The 22,828-nt window shown below is 41.0% G+C and overlaps 1 long non-coding RNA gene across 1 annotated transcript in view; it reads left to right on the top strand.

Annotated features, from left to right (window-relative positions):
* The window catches only part of LOC126184881 (uncharacterized), a 118,744-nt gene that overhangs the window by 3,223 nt on the left and 92,693 nt on the right, over positions 1-22,828 (top strand). Inside the window, exon 2 of the long non-coding RNA XR_007536895.1 lies at positions 14,916-15,004. This is a non-coding gene — a long non-coding RNA (uncharacterized LOC126184881). The remainder of the gene's footprint in view (positions 1-14,915; positions 15,005-22,828) is intronic.

The raw sequence follows: 22,828 nt of genomic DNA, 5'->3' as shown, positions 1-22,828 counted from the left end.
GTTAGAAAAATTATGAAACAAACATTGGCCGAAGAACCCGAGACAGAAGCCAAAAGGCAATTTGTCGTACTTGAAATACTTGTACATGTGCTTACCAGTACTAAATTTAGTGCCAATTCCATGATCCTTTTACTTCTCCCACTAATAGAATCCATTTTGTTCTTAGAGTCTGTCATAGAATGTTGCTCCAAACATCAAAACCTACAGCAAAGCTATTTTCAATTGATTAACAACACATATGACAATAAGAAAAAAACTGGTGCTTTTCATTTATTAAAAACAACAAAAACAATGTGTGTGATGTCCTTAGGTTAGTTAGGTTTAAGTAGTTCTAAGTTCTAGGGAACTGATGACCTAAGATGTTAAGTCCCATAGTGCTCAGAGCCATTTAAACCTTTTTTATTTTTTTACTTCAAAGCATAAGGCATGTCTTGTGCCTTGAACTGTCTAACCATTAGATGTTCCTTCATTCTCCCTACTGCACATTTTCATACCAGGTCAGTTGCAGATAATTGTGGTACCACATCCACGATACCCTTAAATGGTTTCACCTGATTGACATGCACAACAGAAATTTTATTAGGAATCTGTACCTTTACGTTATGTGATGAGAGGATCTCTGTGACCTGATATGGTCCGTGATATTTGATCAGAAATTCTTCACCTTTCCCTTTGATCTATTGGGACTAGTTACAGATACCCAATGCCCTACATGATGCTGTTGTAGTCTGCCAGGCACCTATTCGGCTGTTCCTGACATTTCAGAGCCTTTGTGTTTGCCTTTTGTACATTTCTCTACACCTCTCATATTCTTCTCGCAAACTGCTTCACATATTCATAATTTGGTCCTAATTTAGGACTTAGGATGTCAAAGGGGGACAGCTTCATCGTTCCATCCACTACCTCAAGTGGTGATGTGCCTGTTCCCATATGAATATCTGAGTTGTACACGCAAACGACATGTGGAAGATCGGTACCCATTTGTCATGTCTAGTGTTCACGTAAAAGGTTATCATTTTAAAAATAGTGTTATGGACATAATCCATCCTGTCATTGGTTTGAGGGTTGATGAGCTAGTTTGTAACTTCCGAATATGCAACACATGGCATAGCTTTTTCATAAGTTCTGAAACTATGTTTGTACCTTCATCCATGACTAAGGTATCACACACTCCAAACGTTAGTATCCAACTTTTAACTAATGCTTGGGCCACAGTACTGGCATCTTGGTGTGAAACTACTATCATTACCAGAAAGCATGGCAAATGGTCTGTGACCACAAGCATGTAGTTATTCCCTGCAGGTGTTCAGTTATATGATCCGCAAATGTCGAGCTAAGCATCTGAATTGCCTTCGATGCCTCTGGTAACCTCTGCAGAGGGATTTTCTGTGTGCACAGTACACACTCTCACATACTGCTTCATGTCCCACTACCTATTGCTCCACCAAAACTGTTCTGCAACACACCTATCTATTGCTCGCTGGCCGCCATGACCTGACAACACATGGTCATGAGCTTTTTGTAACACTTCCTTTTGAAAAACTGCTGGGATCACAACATGTGGTCCACATTTCATGACCTTGCCCAACAAATCCTCGTGCATGATAAAAATGCAGCTGTGACTTAAAAGCCTAACAAACTTTATCCTCTGCTTGTGCTTGTTGTCATTCTAACACACTCTTGCCTAATATCCTCAACATGGCTACTGTAAGACTTACTGTGTCTTTAACATATTGCAGCGTGTCAGCAACTGTGAAATGTACAGAAAATAAACAATTTTTGCAGCCTTCAGTTGCAAGGTAATTTTTACTCGTTTACCCAGGTTTCGATTCCAGTAATGGAATCTTCTTCAGAACCTATAAATTAAACCACATACGGACATATATTACTCACTAAAAAGCATTATCAGTCTAATGATTGAATAATAAAGAAATTGTGATACTTACAAAAAATTAAATGACTTGCTGTTTGTGTTTGAAGGTTCCCATGAAGAGCTAGAACTGTTATTTACCACTTTCAATAACCTCCATGAAAAAATCAGTTTCACGCAAGAAAATCAGACAGCTGATAGGACCTTAGACTATCTCGATCTGACTCTATCCGTTATTGGCAACAAAATAGATTTCAAAATTTTTCGGAAAGCAACCTATTCAGACATCATCATCCCAGCTGATTCCACCCATTCTCAGGCCCATAAAATGGCCATTTTTCACTCGAGTATCCATCGAGCCCTTTCCGTTCCGCTTTCGCCAGTCAACTTACAGAACGAATTAAAAGTCCTTGAAAACATTGCTCAGAATAATGGATATAATCCCAGTATAATGAGACAGTTGTTCAACAAAAAAACACGAAAGAAGACTACTACCCTTTCCAGTTCAGGTACTCACAATCAACACCAGGCAACGAAATACATATCAGTTCCCTTTATAGGTAACATATCCTATAAGGTAGGTCGTTTATTAAAAAACCTAGGGTGTAAAGTTTCATACTCTACCACCAACAACCTCAAAAAGAATTTAGTTCATTCTCTGGATAAAGGTAATGATAAATCATCGCTGTCAGGTGTGTATAAAATCATGTGTGCTGAATGTCCTTCTAATTACATTGGCCAGACAGGAAGGGCCCTGTCTGTTAGGTTTAAAGAGCATCTGCCGACAAAAAGCGGTGATGGAACTCGAGGATCTACATTTGCTGAACATCTGCTCCCAAGCCTCTAAAAGATGCAGAGCTTTTGCATAATGAAGTAAAGGGATGTAGGCTAGACACCCTCGAAGAATTGCAAATTTTTAAACATCTTAGTATTGATAGAGACAACTTACTTAATGATCAGCTGCATCTAAAAAAATAGTAGTTATTTCGAAGGATTTTAACCTTTACTCCAGTGGAGTTGACCCACAGTCCGCTTCGAATGGCCGATGCTGTTTCCCTATCTGCTTTGTCCCTTTATTATAGTGCAATTGTACATGTATGTCTTTGTATTTCATTATATGCTTGGTAATGACACATAGTTGCTAAGGCATTTTTATGTTAAAGACATTTTATGCTTAGCACGCATGGTTTCGACACTAATTTTTAGTCACTGTAGCGGGGCTTCGCCCTCTTACTATAATATTTAAATGGAAAAATTTTTTATACCTTGGCTTTGTTAGTTTGTTCTCAGGTAAATTGTTTAATGTTGCTATACCAATAGATACGTTTGTCCAATTGTAGGACGGCTTTCAGTCACATTTTGTTTATATGTATATTTGCTCTAAGTAATTTTGAGACAGTCTGTCTCTCGCGCTTGACTGCTCACAACACCTAGTTTTCGAGCCGCTCACGTGTGGTCCTTATTTCTGGCCGGCGTAGCTCCGTCTACGTTCGCCTTAATGGTTTTAGTTTTGACTGACATAATCTTATGATTATGCGTCTTTATTGATTTAATTTTTAATCTGTGACATGGCCAGTGTTTGGCTCTCAAAATAATTTAATTTTTTGTATGTATCACGATTTCTTTATTATTCAATCATTAGACTGATAATGCTTTTTAGTGAGTAATATATGTCAGTATGTGGTTTAATTTATAGGTTCTGAAGAAGATTCCATTACTGGAATCGAAACCTGGGTAAACGAGTAAAAATTACCTTGCAACTGAGGGCTGCAAAAATTGTTTATTTACTTACTGTGTCCACATTTGTGTTTTTTCTGCCTGGCTTATGGACAACCTCATCATCAAACTCACAAAGCTAGAGAGCCCAACATGTTAAGACTAGATGGGTCATTTAGACCAAGCAACCATTTCAGTTACATGTGATCAGGCACAACTTAGTCTCCTGCTATACAAGTAACACCAGACATATGTAAATACCGTATATGACTGCTAACATTTCCTTTTCAGTTGTTGAATAATTATGGTCCACCTTACTTTGCCTTGAAGCATACACTACTGGGTGCTCCCATCCATAAATATCTGACCCAAAATACAGCCAATTGCCTCATTAGAAGCATTGGGAGTGAGAATGAACTCTCTTTAAAATTTGGAAAAAGCAATACAAGATTCAAAATAAATGCCTCCTTCAATTCCTCAACTGCTAGCTGTTAGTCCTTTGTCCACTGAAACTTTATGCCCTTTCAGAATAATGTGTTCAAAGGTTTGGCTATTTTTGTGAAATCCTTAATGAATTCATGTAGTAGCTGCACAAACTGACAGACTATATCCGTTTGGTCATCCATGGTACTGGAATATTTTGAATTGCTTTTGTGAGACAAGACTAATCTAAATAGACTATACGGGTCTTAGGCATTAACCCTCTTAAAAACCATGCAATAAGTGCTGAAAAGCAGCACGTGCATTTTTTAAAACCAGATGGTGTCTTCTGATACTGATAACGTCTGCATGACATGGTAAATGCTGTCCGTGACCTATCCTCAAGTGCTGCTTCTAACTGATGATAACCACTTTTGAGATCTGAGGGAAGATGTCAAACAGAATAATGCCTTCCGAGTCCCAGAAGACTGTCGCCATGACTTTACCGGTTGAGCATGCGGCTTTGAAATTTTTCTTATGAGGAGAGGTGGTGTGGTGCCACTCTACTTGCTTTTGGTATGTGCTATTGTTTAGTTGGCTGTTTCCATCTCCTTTTCAGCATTTTTGGTTCCCTTGGGGTTTGACCTTCATTTCCAATGTTTTCCATACAGTGTGAGCCATTTGGGGATGAACTTTCAAACTAGTTTCCATGGTGCAGGTTCCTCTCCCCCTCCCCTCTCTTTTTGCCTTGCACCCTGCCCCCCTTCCTGCTAGGTCACCAGCCAGACTGTGTGGTGGGGCTGTTAAGTGCCCACTTGGCTGAGCCCCCTGACAACACAGGGATCACACTGCTAGTACCTGAGCTGTTAATGCCTCGTGTATGCCAAGGAGTTGATGCTCATCACTTTGGGGCCTCAGAACTCCCGGCAATGGTTGCTGTGCCAGACAGCCCTTTGCTGTGGCTGGATGGCGCCCACGGGGCGAGCCCCTGGTCAGAGTGGGTGGTACTAGGGTGGACGCCTTGCACATGAAGCGACAAAAGCATCAACATCTTGGCCATTTTGTGGCCATCTCTAAGTGTGGTAGACGACGTGACACTCCTTCTGATCCTTCGACCTTCCCCTCCCTGGCCACCCCCTGAGAAGAGGGTCAAGCTCGCTGGCTTGGGTTGAAACCTTTCCCTCGGTACCTGGTTTGTACCAGGATAGATGGCGAAAGTTTTGCCACCACCAAGCCTTTGTTTTTTGTGGAGACAATTGAAGATAGGTATGGCAAAGTGGAATCCTTGAGTAAAATGCGGTCCGGGTCCTTGCTCATAAAGACATGTTCTGCTGCCCATTCTGAAGCCCTGCGTGCTTGTGACCATCTCGGTGACATCCCAGTCTCTGTCGCTCCCCACCAATCTTTGAACTCGATGCAGGGCATCATTTTCCACTGGTATCTTCTTCTCCAAACTGATGAGGAGCTCCGTGCAAACCTCGAGGGGTGAGGAGTTTGATTTATCTGTCATGTACGAGGCCCTAAAAACAATTGCACCAATACAGGTGCCTTTATCCTGGCCTTTGAGGGGGATACCTTCCCAGAGAAAGTCAAGGTGATGGTGTATCGGTGTGATGTAAAACCTTACATTCCAACACTGATGAATTGCTTTAAATGCTTACGCTTTCGACACGTCTTCTTGCTGCACCCATGATCCCCTCTGCGATGAATGTGGGTGCCCCCTTCATGAGGGGACTGCCTGTGCTCCCCCGCCAGTGTGCGTAAATTGTAGTACACAGCATCCTCCATGCTCACCAGCATGCCCAGTGTATGTGAAAGAAGGATGGATTCAAGTGTACAAGACCTTAGATCAACTTACCTACACTGAGGGTTGTCGAAAGTATGATCGGCTCCATCTCGTGCCTATAACTTCTACTTTTGCTTCAGTTATGTCCCTTCACCCTGCTACCCCCTCCTCTTCCCAGCCCCGCCCCATTCACCCCACACCTTCCCACTCCCCTTCCACCTCCCTATCACCCCTTCAGGTGCTGCTCCCCCTCCCCCGCCGGAGAAGCGCTCCCCTTCTTTGGCAGCCACTGGTGCTGGAGCTCCCTCCCAGGACTCCTCTTCATGGCATCCCCCCCCCCCCCCCAAAAAGGTGATCTGCTACTCCACATCTGCTGCGTGATCCACTGCTGGTGGGTGCCAAGATTGACAGGTGTAATTCCGTGCCCGACCTCGCTGCAGTCTGCCCTTCTCTTCCTTCACAAGAGAAGCAGCAGAAACACAAGAACAAGGGCAAGGCCCCTCTGGTACCCCATGAGGTGCCACCTTCCCTTCCTCCAGCCAATGAACCAATAGTCTGACCTCACCTGTATGGACATTACCCCATCCTTATCGGTGATGGATGGCGATTCGGTGGTGTGACTGGCTCCTGTCCATTCACTTCTCATTTGGACTCCGGCTTGAGAGTCCTCCATTGGAATTGTAATGGATTTGTGTCACCTCCTGGAGTTGCAGCCCCTTCTTTCCTCCCACTCTGCTGCTTGCATTGTTCTCCAGGAGACCCATTTTGTCAATTCTTACTCACCCATTGTGTGTGGGTTCCACTCTTTCTGTCAGAACCGAATTGGCCCCTTGCGGGCGTCTGGTGGTGATTGCAGCTTGGTCCGCAAGGACATTGGTAGTAAAAGGATTCCCCTCCAAACCACTCTGGAAGCAATTGTTGTCAGGGTCCATCTGCTCACTCCAATCATAATCTGTAGTCCCTACCTCCTGCCTGACAGGCTGCCCACATCCCTTGCCCGAACCACCCTCCTTCAACAACTTCTTTCTCTCTTCCTGCTTCTAGGGGTTTTTAATGCCCACAATCCTCTTTGGGGTAGTCACACGACTGCTGCCCTGGGGAGGACAGTTGAAGCTGTTGTGGCAGGACTTGACCTCTATCTACTAAACACCGGTGATCCCACACACTTTAGTGTTGCACACAGCACTTTCTCTGCTATTGACCTCTCCATATGCAGCCCCGGCCTTCTTCCCTCCATTCAGTGGGGTGTCCACGATGACTTATGTGGGAGTGATCATTACCCGATTGTTTTGACCTTCCTTCAGTGTATCTCGCTCCATCACCCTCCTAGGTGGGCCTTCTCTAAAGCTGTTTTGGGTGCCTTCTCCTCTGCTATCATCCCCCCTGTACTACCACACAGCAGTATTGATGAGTCTATACAGACTTTGACTGCCACCATTCTTTCTGCAGCTGTTTCAGCCATCCCTTCTTCCTTGAGGTCCCCCTGTTGGAAGATGGTCCCTTGGTGGACTCCAGAAATTGCTGCGGCCATAAAAGACCGCTGCCGTGCTCTTCAACACTTCAAGTGGCACCCTTCTACTGCTCTCCTTCTGGTCTTTTAAATGATTCTGTGCCTGGGCCCGTTATCTCATCAAATTTCAGAAACGGATTTGCTTGTAACAATATGTGGCTGCCATAGGATCGCACACCCCCTCTTCATAAGTCTGGATGAAACTCAGGCTAATTTTTGGCCATCTTCCTCCCACCGACATTGCTGGAATTTCTGTGCGTGGTGTTGTCCTTACCCATCCGGACTTTGTTGCAGAGCATTTCACTCAACACTTTGCCCAAGCCTCTGCATCGACTCAGTATCTGCCCACATTCCTCCTCCTGAAAGAGTGCTCGGAATGACTGCCTTTGTCTTTTGTTCCATGCTGCTTGGAGCCTTACAATGCCCCATTTAGTAAGTGGGAATTCACCAGCACCCTCGCCCTTTGTCCCGACATGGCTCCTGGACCGGACCGAACCTCATAGGATTCATAACCAAATGCTATTGGTGGCTGGCCACCATCGTATACTGACCATTTTCAACAGTCTGTGGAGTGAGGGGTTATTTCCTATCCAGTGGCAGGAAAGCATTGTTATTCCAATGTTGAAGCCTGGGAAACTGCATCTTCAGTTGGATAGCTGCCGTCCAATTAGCCTTACCAACACCCTCTGCAAGCTCCTTGAACACCGGGTGAGTCGGCGGCTGTTCTGGATCCTTGAATCCCACGACCTTTTGTCATCAACTCAAGGTTGTTTTTGCTGTGGTCGCTCTATGGTGGCTAACTTGGCCCACCTGGAGTCTGCTACCCGGTCAGCTTTTGCCCATCGGCAACACCTCATTGCAGTCTCCTTTGACCTACATAAAACCTATGACACCACCTGGCACCACCACATACTCACCACCCTTCACGAATGGGGCTTTGTGGTGTTCTGCCCGTTTTTATCCGTAACTTTCTTTCTTGTTGCTCTTTCCGGGTCCAAGTTGGTTCCTCCTACAGCACTTCGCATCGGCAAGAAAATGGAGTTCCACAGGGTTTCCGTGCTGAGCGTCCCTCTCTTTCTCTTAGCCATTAATGGACTGGTGGCAGCTGCTGGGCCGACAGTGTCCTCCTCTTTGTATACTGATGATTTTTGTATCTATGTCGCTTCCTCCATCATGGGCACTGCAGAATGCCGTCTACAGGGGGCAATCTACCGGGGACGCGATCTTGGGCTCTCTCCCATGGTTTTTGGTGGTCAAGTTGTGTGTTATGCATTTCTGCCATTGCTGTACAGTCCATCCCCATCCAGACCTGTTCATCAGTGGCCAATCCCTCGAGGTGGTGGACACCCATCTCTTCTTGGGTCTGGTCTTTGATGCCCGGTTGACATGGCTCCCTCCTCTTTGTCAGCTGAAGAGGACGTGCTGGTTACATCAGGTGTCTGTGCAATACCACCTGGGGAGCAGACTGCTCTATTCTACTGCGATTGTACGACGTGCTGGTCCAGTCTTGCTTAGAATATGGGAGTCCTGTCTGTGGTTCTGCGTCACCTTCGACATTGCAGATACTAGACCCCATCCACCATTGTGGGGTACGACTTGCGACTGGTGCCTTCCAGACTAGCCTCGTGATTTGCTTTCTCGCAGAGGCGGGGATTCCACCGCTGCGAGTTTTGCGCCAACAACAGCTGATGTCTTACATGCTCTGCATTCGCTGCACCCCAAAGCACCCTAATTATCGACTCCTTTATCCAGACATAAAGATCAACCTCCTGCGGCGGCGGCCTCGATGTGGGCTTACCATGGCTGCCCGCATTCAGTCGCTCTTTCCTGAGCTCCAGCACTTCCCTTTACCGCTTCTTTTCTCCACTCGCGCACGTACCCATCCGTGGTGTCTCTCTCGGCCACAGCTCTGTCTTGATATCTCCATCAGTTAAAAGGATTCTGTCCTTCCAGAGGCCCTTCACCTCAAATTCTACTGTCTCCTCTGCTCATTCCAGGGTTCAGAAGTGATTTATATTGATGGCTCCATGGTTGCTGGTCACACTGGTTTGCTTACACCTATGAGAGACACACGGAACTTTGTTCCTTGCCAGATGGCTGTAGTGTTTTTACTGCAGAATTGGTAGCCATCTTGCACACACTGGACCATTTCCGTTTCTGCTCAGGACTGTCGTTCACAATCTCTAGTGACTCATTGAGCAGTTTGCAAGCTTCCTTCACCACCCGTTGGTCGTAGCTATCTAAGACTCCCTTTCTCTCCTTGATCGACGTTGATCCTCAGTGGTTTACATTTGGACCCCAGACCACATTGGGATCCCTGGCAATGAACTTCCCGATCGACTGGCTAAAGTAGCTACTAACAGGCCATCTCTTGCTATTGGCATTCCAGAAATAGACCTTTATTCGGCATTACATAATCATGTTTTGGGATTTTGGAATGCAGAATGGCACACTCTTTCTTCGCCGAACAAGCTCAGGACGATCAAGGATTCTACAACTATGTGGCGATTCTCCTTACGAGCTTCTCATAAGGTCTCTGTCATCCTTCGCCAGCTCTGGATCAGCCATACTTGGCTGACGCACAGTTATCTCCTCCGTTGTGAGGACCTCCCTCTCTGTTGTTGTGGATCGATGTTGACTGTGGTCCACCTCTTTCTGGACTGTCCCAACTTAACTGCCCTGTGACGGACTCTCAGCTTTCTTGACTCGCTGCCCCTGGCGTTAGCTGACAATGCCTCAGTGGCTGATCTCGTTTTACAGTTTCTTCATGATGGAGGTTTTTATCGCTTTATTTAAGGGTGGGAGATTCAACCTTATCGGTGAGTGGAGGGGATGGCAGGCCGTCTTGCTGCCCCCTTCACCCTGATTGGACTGGCTTCGAGTGGGCTTGGTGGTTCACCCCGCCCTCTGCCTTCCCACTCCTTTCCTTATGGGGTCTGTTTTATCGTGAGTGTCTCTCTTGTCTACCTGTGCTGCTTCTTTCATGTCCCTGTCATTAGTCACTTTCTTTCCCTCCTCTCTTCTTCTGCCTTCTTCCTTCCTTCTCTGTCAATAGTTTGTAATTTTATGGCCATTGTAGTCCCCTCTTATAGTGTGAGGTTTTATCGGTTTTAGTTATTCCAAGGTCGGAAGGACTGATGACCATGTAGTTTTGTCCCTTCTCCAATCCACCCAACCAACCATATTGTTTGACAAAAAAATTGTCACAATAATTCGTGTAACACACATTCTGCTTGTCCTATGTTGCTCTGTATGGTCTTCTGTTAGGTGGTGAGGAAGCCAGCGGGCACACAACTTTGGGTATCCCAATTGGTGGACAAGTGTGTCAGCGCTATCACCAAAGACGTCCAATTGTGCAATGAGGTGTTTGATTGTGATCATTTGATCACCTCAGTGAAGTGTGTTCACACATTCCAACATTTCAGAAGTCGCAGCTGTGGGCAGCTAGCCAGCATGCAGGAGATAGACAAGTTTGCGCAACCTAGTTGCAATGGTGACTGATGCCTCAACCAATGACGCACCATGCATTTGCTCACAGGTAGGTCCCTGTAGACAATCTGCAAGTGCCTATGAATATCTGTGATGCTGTTGTTTCCCCCAAAAGAAACTCAGTGACAGTTCTCTGCTTGGAATGCACCTCCATTACAGATGCTATTTTGAAGGCTGTGTATATTGCTGCCACTTACCAGGACCTCATGAAACTGTAGGTGGCTGAAGTGGGAATATTTAATGATGTTGCACAACAAATATGACATTTTTTCAAGTGAAATTGGGTGAAAATAAAATGTGTTGCATTAATTATTGAATGCCCCTCATATTACTTGTCGTGTCAGCTTTTTCTAGCTCACTCTGCCCTGAGTATGGTTTGCTAGGCCCAGTTAAATTTGCAGTGTGTGTGTGTTTCTCAGTAGCATGCAATGGCTCTGAGTTACAAAATATTACTTCACTCTTGGTCACACTGCGCTATGGTGTTTGCGGTTCTACGCACCTCACTTGCACCCATTATAGCAAACCCATCTGTCCAGTGGCGTACTTGAATAGGACATCACCGAGCTGGGCCCTACTGTGAGCCTGCAGCTGGAGTTAAACTTTAAAAAATTTACAATTCATGCACTGAACATTTTTTAGGCCCAGCAGCTTGTTAGAGTGTGTTTGTAGTTACATGTTAAAATGGGAATTTCCAGTAAATTTTGCCTCCCTCTGTTTGGAAAGGTAGTTATTAGATTACTGGAAACTTAATAAGTAAAGCATCTCAGAAATTTGACTTTCCTTTGAGAGAGTCATGGGTTATGTCATTACGTTTTATTGTGCAAATGATCCATGGAAAATGAAACTAACAACATCCAGTTGGTAACAAGATTTCAGACACTTAACCTCTGTAGTTTCTACCCGCCTGTAAATAGGCTGATCTGCTTTTGTACAGGTGTTGTGAATAGCAAAGACATAACAAAATAGGGCTTCAGGAAGCTAGAAACAGATTTCTATGACATCACCAAAGTTTAAAATACTGCATAAAGAGTGATTGCCAAGGCGGTGGAAAAACTGTCATTTTGTAGATTGTAATGAGATGGCACTGAGAGAAGACACTTACATAATTTTTGCTATGTTGCACAAAATTGTGATCTACATTTGTATAACAAATGAAAAACACCGTCTCTGTCACTTTCTGATGTCATTAATAATAAGTTTTGATGTAGCTAGCAGATCATCTTCAGATTCAGTGTTGCAAGTTGCAGTTTGTCATTAGCAGTAAAAATGACACCACTACTAATACATTGCACCTTGCAGCCCCAGACCTGAGGGTAATCTGCTAGTGAGATTGAAACCTGTGATCATTAAAAAATCCACACAGATCCAGATGGTATTTTTCATTCATTTGCTGTAAGATACCTTCCCATGTGTAAGTCTGAGTGCACTGTTACTACTTCCACTTGGTCAGCTATATGACATTGATGTTAATAGCAACACGCAAAAAATATTGAGCTGTTGAGCAGCAATGAGTTAGTGGCTTTGGCTTCAGTCCAAATGCATCAGTGTCTGTCCTCAAGAAAAACATAAATATATGTAAGAACTCAATCTAGTGAATGAAAAAACTGTAGGTCCAAGCACATGACAACCATGAACTAAGTCTCTTCCCCTTCACATCACTATTTGCTTTTACTATTAAGGAATTGGAGAAAACTGATATATTGACATGGATGTAGCCACGAAATGCTGCTGTGTTCAGTCATGTTTGCTTGTGCCGTTACAGGAAACAAGCCACCCTCTGTAAATCATTATCAAACCCTACAGGCCAGAACATTATGCAACCAACTATATTATCTAAGCTAACAGATGGAGAACCAGCCACTGCCTTCTGAACTTATTTCAGTACAACTATTCTAGAAAACAGAACACAGAGGAAATATGGTCCAGAATTTGTATCCTCTAGTGCCTGCTTCTCAATCCAGCTGCACTTAATACACTAAATGATCTTTGAAAGTTGATACTGTTTGATCATTTAGACAGCTAATGGTACAGAATTGATCATTTAACAGACGTAATCTATCAAACCATTGAAATTTATGTTCCCAAAGCCTTTGGTCTTGTTTAAAAAGTGGTTCATCCTGCACTGGAGTAAGGGCAGTCACTCTGTAATCATGGTGGACAAGAAATACTGTGAAGCTCAAAGGCCACATCTGTCATGGAAAATCTCATGGCATTTAAAATCACAGGAGAAAAATTCCACTGTATTGTTAAAGAGGACTGGGAGAGATCATGAGAGGAGTTCCTGTATCTGTTCCATATATGTAATGTGGAGGCATTTTGGAGGAAAAAGCCATGGAAAGGTAAGATGGTATCATGTGTCAGCTATACCGAATGGAAATTCTTGCAGACAGTTTTGAAAGGCACTCTACAGAAAATGGCAAAATATTTCATCATAATTATCCTAAAAATGACTTACTGAGGGGGAAAATTAGGACTTTCACTCCACTAACAGTCTTACAATAACTCTTTACTTTTAGAAGCAGGGACTGTTTGTGGCATATTAAAGGGCCCTTACGTGTACAATAATATCGTCAAACTATTAGTCTGAGAGCATGCATTTACATATTGTCAATACTAGAAATATTAATGAACAATTTGATGGCACTCAAAATATTCACTATTGCCAGTACATTGACGTATAACATCAAGTGTTGACAGTTTGACAATATTCTCCTTTCACATATTGACAGAGCTTCATGGATCAGCCATATGCCATTAGTGTACTCTGTTTGTTTTCAGTTCGCTTTTTTGCATATCGTACCTCAGATTCAATTTTTCAAGTAGTCTTTTAACACAAAACAGTTTTAATAGACCAATGTGAGGGTAATTGTTGTATGTAACATTTCAGGATGGTCAACAGGAGATTCTCTGTGGCACTGCTTACCTTATGAATTTGAAAATCTACTATGGATTGGTGAATTACATGAGTTTGGAAAAACAATTCTGCTGCGAAAAGTAGGTAGAACATGTACCTGCAACGGCTAGTAGGAGGGCTCCAAAGTACTTGTCAGTTTCAACAAATTATTATAAAATGTAAAGGAAAGTTTTACATTAATTTCTAGAACATATTCTTGCCAGGCAGATATATCTGCTTCACAGGTTTACATAGAATTTTACTAATTGTGATTGCTGATATACAGAACTAAACTTCGAGAATTCTTCATGTCACCAGAAGTGTCAAAATTATTCCTAATCTCTTGTCAACTTCGATTCCCTCTCTCATTAACATATTTTGTGTCTCTATTTTATCCAGTAACAACATTAATTAATTGTACGCTACAGGACTCGTTGGAAAATATTTTTTATGAAATCTTTCGGGTTCCCAGTCCGTGTTTCTGATTTGTCAGTAATGTAACGTGAGACAAACCGCTCCCTTTTTTTTTCCAACCATTCTCAGATGCAGTTCCTCTTTTCCACTGTCTTCTGTTGTGTGCAAGCTATAGCTAATGTAACTGCAGCACTCTCTCTCTCTTTTGGGTGTTAAACATCTTAACATTGTAAAACCATATTGTCAGCTGACAATTTTTGCTAATATTACTGATGAGTTCAATATATTGAAGGTTTGACAAACTAGTGTTGTCAATAAATGTGGAATGTGTGGAGGCCCTTTTACGTGACATTTGCTCATGACAGACTCCCATCATATGAGATATATTCATTACAAATATCAGGTGGTAACCCAGCTTGAATAAAGAAGTTTAAAGTTCCCTGTGGTCAGACTGACAAGTCCAAATTGTTCACTGTTGTGTATAGGGTATGAGTGTAGATGTTCTTTCCATGCTGATGTAAAATAACTCAGTTGTCATAGAAAGTTTGTGATCATTGTCTTGAAAGAATTTCTCAGCAAACATAATACTGACACAGAAGTTGGCTGCTGCTCATAACTGCTGGTTATTATGTAGTTATATACCATGTAATGAAACTACATTATACTATATTTATAGATGAACAAATTTTAACATTAGAAATTGCAAACGTTGTTGCTAATAGAAATAATGGCACATGGAGACACGCAACTTATCACCCAGTAGTAAAACTTTATTCAGAAGAAGTCAAGCAACTTTTTTTTATTTTTTTTACCACAGCTGTAACACTTCAGTGAAATGACACAGAAACGACTCGACTTCATCTGATGTGACTGTAATTGGGTGTTATCCTCTTGGTTGTCATGAAGGTGAATATTAATTTTTTTAACCTTTCATTACACTGTTAGTTACTTAAAAAATTACATTTATTTTTCTCTTATTGGTGAGTTGGTCTGGTAGGATTTTATGTGCAGTTTGACAAGTGAAGTGTAGTTGTGAGGCCACACTGTGAATATTGTTTATTATTTAATAGTCCAGTTAATCATATTAACGTTTAAAATGCATTACTGTGTTTCACAGTCTTCACCTGCACCTACACCTACATCTACATGATGACTCTGCAATTCACAATTAAGTGCCTGCAGAGGGTTCATTGAACCACTTTCAAGCTATTTCTGTAGTGTTCCACTCTCAAACAGCACATGGGAGAAATGGGCACTTAAATCTTACTATGCAAACTCCGATTTATTTTATTATGATGCTCATTTCTTCCTATGTAGGTGGGTGCCAACAAATATTTTTGCACTCTGAGGAGAAAGTTGGTAGCTAAAATTTCTTGAGAAGACACTGCCGCAGTGAAAAATGCTTTTTTTTTTAATGATTGCCACCCCAGTTCATGTATTGTATTTACCCCCCTATTTCATAATAGTACAAAATGATCTTCCCGTCATTGAACTTTTTGATGTCCTCTGTCAATCCTATCCATACTCTAAGAGAGGATAGACAATCGTAGTGTAGGCAGTATCATCAGTGGATTGGTTGCATCTTCTATGTTTTCTGCCAATAAACTGCAGTCTTCCATTCACCTTCTCCACGACATTATCTGTGAGATCATTCCAATTTAAGTTGTTCCTAATTGCTATCTGTAGGTATTTCATGAATTGACAGCCTTTATATTTTCGTGATTATGTTCTAACCAAAAGTTACTGGCTTATTTTTTAGTATGCATGTGTAAGACTTCACACTTTTCATTATTTGTGGTTAACTGCCGATTTTTTTCACAATTCAGATATCTTGTCTGAATAAATTTTCAGTTGGTTTTGATCATCAGATAAGGTGACAAAATTGTAAATGATAGTGTCATATGCAAAGAACTAAAGAGAGCTGCTTGGATTGTCTCCTTAATCAGTCCCATTCAGGGGGCAGCTAGACAGATGTCTCACCACCTGAGTAGTGAGCACTCATGGTAAAATGTGGCTGTCAGATGTCATTGTGTAGTGCAGAGGAAGTTCAGTGCACTGTCTTCAGAGGAATGATAATATGTTAAGTTTGCCATAGTTTTAAATGCAAGTGAATATGCATAGAATATACATAATTGCAGAGCAGCTTGATGAAAAGCAGAATTGTGGCCAGATTAGAAACTTCAAAACACACCAGTATCAATTTACAGTACATCAGTGCAGGATGGCTAGTTGCAGTTAGAATTTGTAGACCTGCAGTGTGACAGGCCAATTGAGTGATAAGTTTCATAATAAAATAAGTCTTGTGGACTTGCATAAAAAATTTTCTGTGGCATAAATTTTCACAACTTCAGAGATTTGAAACTACAATAATGTTGATGTTTGGGCCTGCATATTTGTGGAAACAGTTTTCCCCCCAATAAAGAGAATGGAATCTACCCACAGAAGCTCACTGACTGACCTCTGTTTAAAAGCTTATCTTCGAATTAGCGGTGATCAGAATGTGGCACTAAACATTGATTGAATTATCAGTGCTTAGAAAGTGGTACCAAACATAGGTGCTTTAGTAAAAGTGAAATAGGTAGTATTCATTGAGATAAAGTGTTTCTTTGTTTAACATGTGAATAAAACAGTTATGAACTATAAGTCGATGTTTTGAACTTTTTCCTAAAATGATATTCATCATAAGGCTACATCATTCACAACAAATATCATGTTTCATATGAAGCTGCTGCATGTTCTTTGCCTCAGCAATTGAAAGAAATTTAAGTTTTATTTCACTGTCATTTTTCATCAGTGCAACAGTCTTAGGAAATAAATTTGCCATGGTAGACATTAACAAGGCACCGTTAAGTATTAAATCTCTGTAGAACTACTAGCATCATAGAATAGACTTGTTGACAACAGTTCCTTGTGCCAAGCTGCCTTGTTCCAATTCCCTCCCCTGTGAGCTGGACAGTTGGTCACTGCTGAGGATTGAGCGCAAGCCAGCTCGTATGAGCAGATCAGTGAACAAGCTTGTCCTGAATCATTTCTGTAGATCAGGAACAGCAGAGGGCCTTAAGACTTCTTTCGAGAACACCAGATATTACTTCTTCTGACTTTCCCTCAGGTACTATGATCTGTAACCTTTTTGACTGAAAATCAGAAATCCAGTTGCACCACTGAGATGATAGCCCATAGACACACAATGTGATTAGAAGTTGATTGTGAAGTAAGATGTCAAAAGCTTTCTGGAAATCTAAAAATATGGAGTCAGTTTGAATAATGAGCCAATTATTTAACAAGAACAGTGTTTTCAGAATCTACATTGGCTATTTGTCAATAAGTTCAAGGTAATTCATAATGTTTGAACATAATATATGTTCCAAAATCCTACTGCAAATTGACGTTCGTGATATGGGTCTGTATTCATTGTATTACTCCTATTTCCTTTTTTAGGTATTTGTGTGACCAGTGCAGCTTTCCAGTCTTGGGTGCAGATATATTGTCGAGCTAGCAGTTGTGTATTATTGCTAAGTGTGGGCTAATGTATCAGCATGCTCTAAAATGAGCAATAACATTTTGAATTAATTGCATGTAGTAGGATCACAAGAACTGTTTCGTCTCAGAATTGACTTGATGATGATGATGATGATGATGATGATGTTTGGTTTGTGGGGCGCTCAACTGCGTGGTTATCAGCGCCCGTACAATTACCCAATCTTTGCTCAGTCCAATTTCGCCACTTTCCTGGATGATGATGAAATGATGAGGACAACACAAACACCCAGTCATCTCGAGACAGGTGAAAATCCCTGACCCCGCCGGGAATCGAACCCGGGACCCCGTGCTCGGGAAGCGAGAACGCTACCGCGAGACCACGGGCGGCGAACACCAGAATTGACTTGCCAGTACCACTACTAGACATTTCCTTTCCTATTATACTCGCAAATAGAATGAGGGGAAAAAGATTGTTTATATGCCTCCATATGAGGCCCAGTTTCTCAAATCTTATGTTTGTGATCCTTAATGCGCAATGTAAGTTCGTGGCAGTAGAATCATTCAGCAGTCAGCTTCAAATGCTGGCTGGTTTTGTAAATTTTCCCAAAATTTTCTCGAAAAGGACGTCACCTTCACTCCAGGGATTCCTGTTTGAGCTCCCAAAGCATCTCTGTAACATCTATGTGTTGTTTGAACCTACTGGTGACAAATCAAGCAGTCTGTCTCTGAATTATTTTGATGTCTTCCTTCAATCCAACCAGGTACGGATCCTAAATACGTCAGCAGTACTCAAGAATAGGTTGCACCAGTGTCCTATATGTGGTCTCCTTTACAGGTGAACTACTCTTCCTTAAATTCTCCCAATTAACGGAAGTCAACAATGTGCCTTCCCTACCATAGTTGTCACATGCTAGTTCCATTTCATATCACTTTGCTATGTTACGTCCAGATATTTAAGTGACTTGACTATGTCAAGAAGGACACTAGGAATACTGTAACTGAAAATTACATGTTCATTGTTCCTACTCATTTGCATGAAATTAAATTTTTCACATTTAGAGCTAACTGCCATTCATCACACCAACTAGAAATTTTATGTAAGTTATCTTGTATCTCCCTACAGACACTCAACTTCGACAACTTACCGTACGCCACAGCATCATCAGCAAACAATCCCAGATTGCTGCCCACCTTGTCTGCCAAATCATTTATGTACATAGAGCACAACAGCATTCTTATCACACTACCCTGGAGCACTCCTGACAATACACTTGTCTCTGATGAACATTCGCTGTGGAGGACAACATACTGGTTTCTGTTGCTTCAGAAGTCTTCGAGCCACTCATATATCTGTGAACTTACTGCATATGCTCATACCTTAATTAACAGTATGCAGTGGGGCACAGTGTCAAATGCTTTCTGGAAATCTATAAATATGGAATCTGCCCATTGCCCTTCATCCATGATTCCATGGGAAGGGCAAGCTGAGTTTTGCAAGAGCAATAATTTCTAAAACCAAGCTGATTCATGGGCGTAACCTTCTCAGTCTTCCGGCCATCCTGATTTGGGTTTTCCGTGATTTCCCTAAATCGCTCCAGGCAAATGCCGGGATGGTTCCTTTCAAAGGGCACGGCCCACTTCCTTCTCCGTCCTTCCCTAATCCGATGAGACCGATGACCTCGCTGTCTGGTCTCCTTCCCCAAAAACAACCAACCTTCTCAGTCTCAAGAAAGTTTATTATATTCGAACAGAGTATATGTTAAAGTATTCTGCAGCAAACTAAAGTTAAGGATATTTGGCTGTAACTTTGCAGGTCCATTCTTTTACACTTCTTACATACTGGAGTCACGTGTGCTTTTTTCCCAGTCACATGGTACTACATGTTGGGCAAGGGATTCACAATAAGTGCAAGCCAGGGAAGGGGCCTGTGTTGTAGAGTACTCTTTGTAAAACTGGATTGGGGCCCCGTCTCAACCTGGTGATTTAATTGCTTTCAAATTTTTCAGTTTGTTCTCTGTTAGGGATGCTTACTACTATGTCATCCTGACTTGGTGCAAGCAGAGGTGAGGTTGTGGCTCCGTCAACAAAACCAAACATTCTGCAGTGACTGTCTCAACTAACTGGTTTCTCGTTGGGAGAAATATATTTATCTGAATTTTCAGTTCTGGTAAAGTTTTGGATTTTTGTAGTGTAGGAATCCATTTACAAAAATTAAGTTGGAGCATCAGTCCATGTTTATTGTTCAAACAAAAACCGATATTAACTTACAGGTGTTTAAAATCTACAGGGAATTAAAGTAAAACATGTATTGATGGAATAAGGGATCAGGAGAATGCTTCAGACAGGGAATGAAAACTTGTGTAAAAAAGCTATAAGTTATAGAATAGTTCAGTGAATATCATGAAGTCCATTGGGGAAAGTAGAAAATGGCCAAATGGATGATGAATAACACTGCTGGGGAAACACTAAGATATAACAATCCTTTGAAGAAGAAGAAGTAGAAGAAGAAACTGTTTCTGTAAAAAGAACAGACATAAATAAAACATATCTATTGTGGAGAGGTGAAACACTGCAACTTTGATGAATAAAGATTTTCAGAAGTGGTTTCAAGCAGTTGCTTTTCATAATGGTAGAATTTTTATTTTCCCATTGCTGATTTCAAGTTTTCTAGTGCCTCATCACCAGATAGTACAGTTATTAATGATTGTTCACAACAATAATCACTTAGGACTGCACTGTCTGATGATGTGTCACTAGGCGACTTGAAAACAGTAATGAGAAAATAAAAATTCTACTGTCACAAAAGAAGAATGGTTTGCAGTAATTTCTAAAAACTGTTAGACTCTTAATGAAAAACTGGATTTTTAAGTTTGTAGGAGCAGGAGTGAGCAGCAAAGAATGAAAATAAATTGTATGCATTATTTTAGTTAGTGTGTAAAACATTCTCACAGGTCGAAGTGAGAGACTAAGTGCAGTGGGATAATTTAGCCCATTTACTGTCATTTCTAGATAATCATACCTCAACCAGTGTAATAAGATTTTACAGGGTGATGAATGACAGTGTGGCTGAAATTATCTAATTTTAGATTTCAGCTCTGTCAGCTGGAGAGGACTTTGATCTATAAGGTGTAAGTAATAATCATGCTTATGAGGCCCACACAAGTCTTTATAATTGAGTAATGGTATGCATGTGAAAAATTATTAAATTCACTAGCAAGTTTTACAGCTTTAAAAATTCATAGATAATCCAGTTTATGGCTATACACATATAGTTTTCATTAAAGTGATAGCGATTTTATGTATTACCAGGACACCCAGTAGAAAGGAAAAATCAGTTTTTAACTTACAGTGTGGCTTCATGAACTCTGTAACATTTAAATGAAGTCAGCATTTCTAGTTTGTTGCATTGCTTGGATACAGTCTGTAAGCAGTACAACATGTAGAAAAGATAGCTCATAGAAAGAAACAGTGGAACTGTATTGAGTGAAAGCAAAATTCAGGCATATGTTCCTTTAAAAATGAGTTATGACTAGTTCAGATAAGCACTGTGCAGTCGTAATTCAGTATATCGTGTTCATATGTTGGTTGTATAGATAAAGAAGAGAGTCCATTTTTAGTCCATACAGGTGGAGTATGAGGAAAATGTGTGGTACTCCACTATACAGGATTATTATTATTATTATTATTATTATTATTATTATTATAAAAATATTTTAATTGCTGTTATTTATGATCTGATTGTAATTTAATTTTTACTAAACTATGCTTTTGCATGTACTATAATGTGTTAAAATTTTTCATTAATGAAGTGCAGGCAAAAGTTTTATGTGTGCTAACACAAACATATTTCCGTTTGATCTCTCATTGGTACAGCAGTGTCCCAGTTTCTGCTGTAATGTTGATGATTATAGAATGTTTGTCGGTGGCTGCAGATTCAAAATTATAAGTTTATTTCATTGAACAGTTTTAGAACTGGGAAGAGGATGACAATTGCCATTGGTCTGTTCTACCCAACAATCTTTCTGTTTTGGATGGTTGTGATGTATTAACTGATGCTGAGAACTCACAACTTTCCATCACTGCCTTTGATAACTTTACTGTATTCCAGCAACTCTGACTTTTCTTATATTTAATATAGTGATTTATAGGTAGTTATCTCAACATAGCTACTGTCATTTAATGGAAAACAGCAAATTGAATACAGAACCATAAAAACCGAAGAATGGAAGAAAACCTTTAGCTTAAGTTGCAACATAAAGTCCCTCAGACATGCCCAAAGAAAAATCTTTATCCAAAAAAGTACATATAAGTATGCTAGTATACTTTCCAGATGTACTGGAATGTGAACACTAAATGTCTCGGGCATCTAAATTCAAGAATGCATTCTTTTGGATCCAAAGTGTAAAAGAACTATTCAAATACCTCTTAACGTTATGTCCTGGACATCTCCATAAACCACTTCATGTTTTCACTGTCAGCCAAGCAAGGTAACACAGTACTGAAAGCTTTGGACTTGTATTTCAGAGGAATAGAGCTCAGAGTGCCATCCAACCATGCAGATTTTAGGTTTTCTTTGATTTCCTCAAATTTCATGTAGACAGAATAATTGGTGCGCCAATATTCCCATAACCTTTTATCTGCCAGAGGAGGAACTTCTTATTCAGAAAGATCAAAATTCTTTGCTCATTTCCAAGTGGACCTTACGATTTTATCATATTTGTAACTTCTGTTATGAAAACTTTTGTAACTATAGTTGATGGGACAGTTAATGCAGCTACATAATTTAACTGCTTATATACTGACATTTGTCCTGTAATCTCACTTTCAGAATGTAAAAATTAGAAATGTTAGTTTTTAATAAATAGGATGAACAGTGTTTCTAATGTTGTAAACAAGTATCTTATCTTTGTAATTACTAGTCACTGTTGGTTGTGATGTACTGATTAATGTATGGGAACTCACAGCCTCACATCCTTTGGAAATATGTTTTTAATGTTAAATCTGTGCTATTGGAGATATATCAGTTACAGGTCTGCATAGCACTCTTTGTGTGGACATTTATCTTTAAATAGCTGAACTTCCAGTCAGGAAACTACTGTTCACGTATATGGATTCTTCCTTCACTGTACTTCATTGATGGTAACTGCTTTAGGAAGACTGTGGCATTGGCACAGTAGTAAAAATAAGTTTATGGAAAAAAAAGAAAAAACTGCTTGGTTCAAATCTAGTGTTTGACTAACATGTATTCCA

Source organism: Schistocerca cancellata, chromosome 4 (assembly GCF_023864275.1).
Source record: "Schistocerca cancellata isolate TAMUIC-IGC-003103 chromosome 4, iqSchCanc2.1, whole genome shotgun sequence".
Taxonomy (NCBI): Eukaryota; Metazoa; Arthropoda; class Insecta; order Orthoptera; family Acrididae; genus Schistocerca; species Schistocerca cancellata.
Note: the sequence above shows the minus strand (reverse complement) of the source record. Positions and strands in the feature narration are given on the sequence as shown.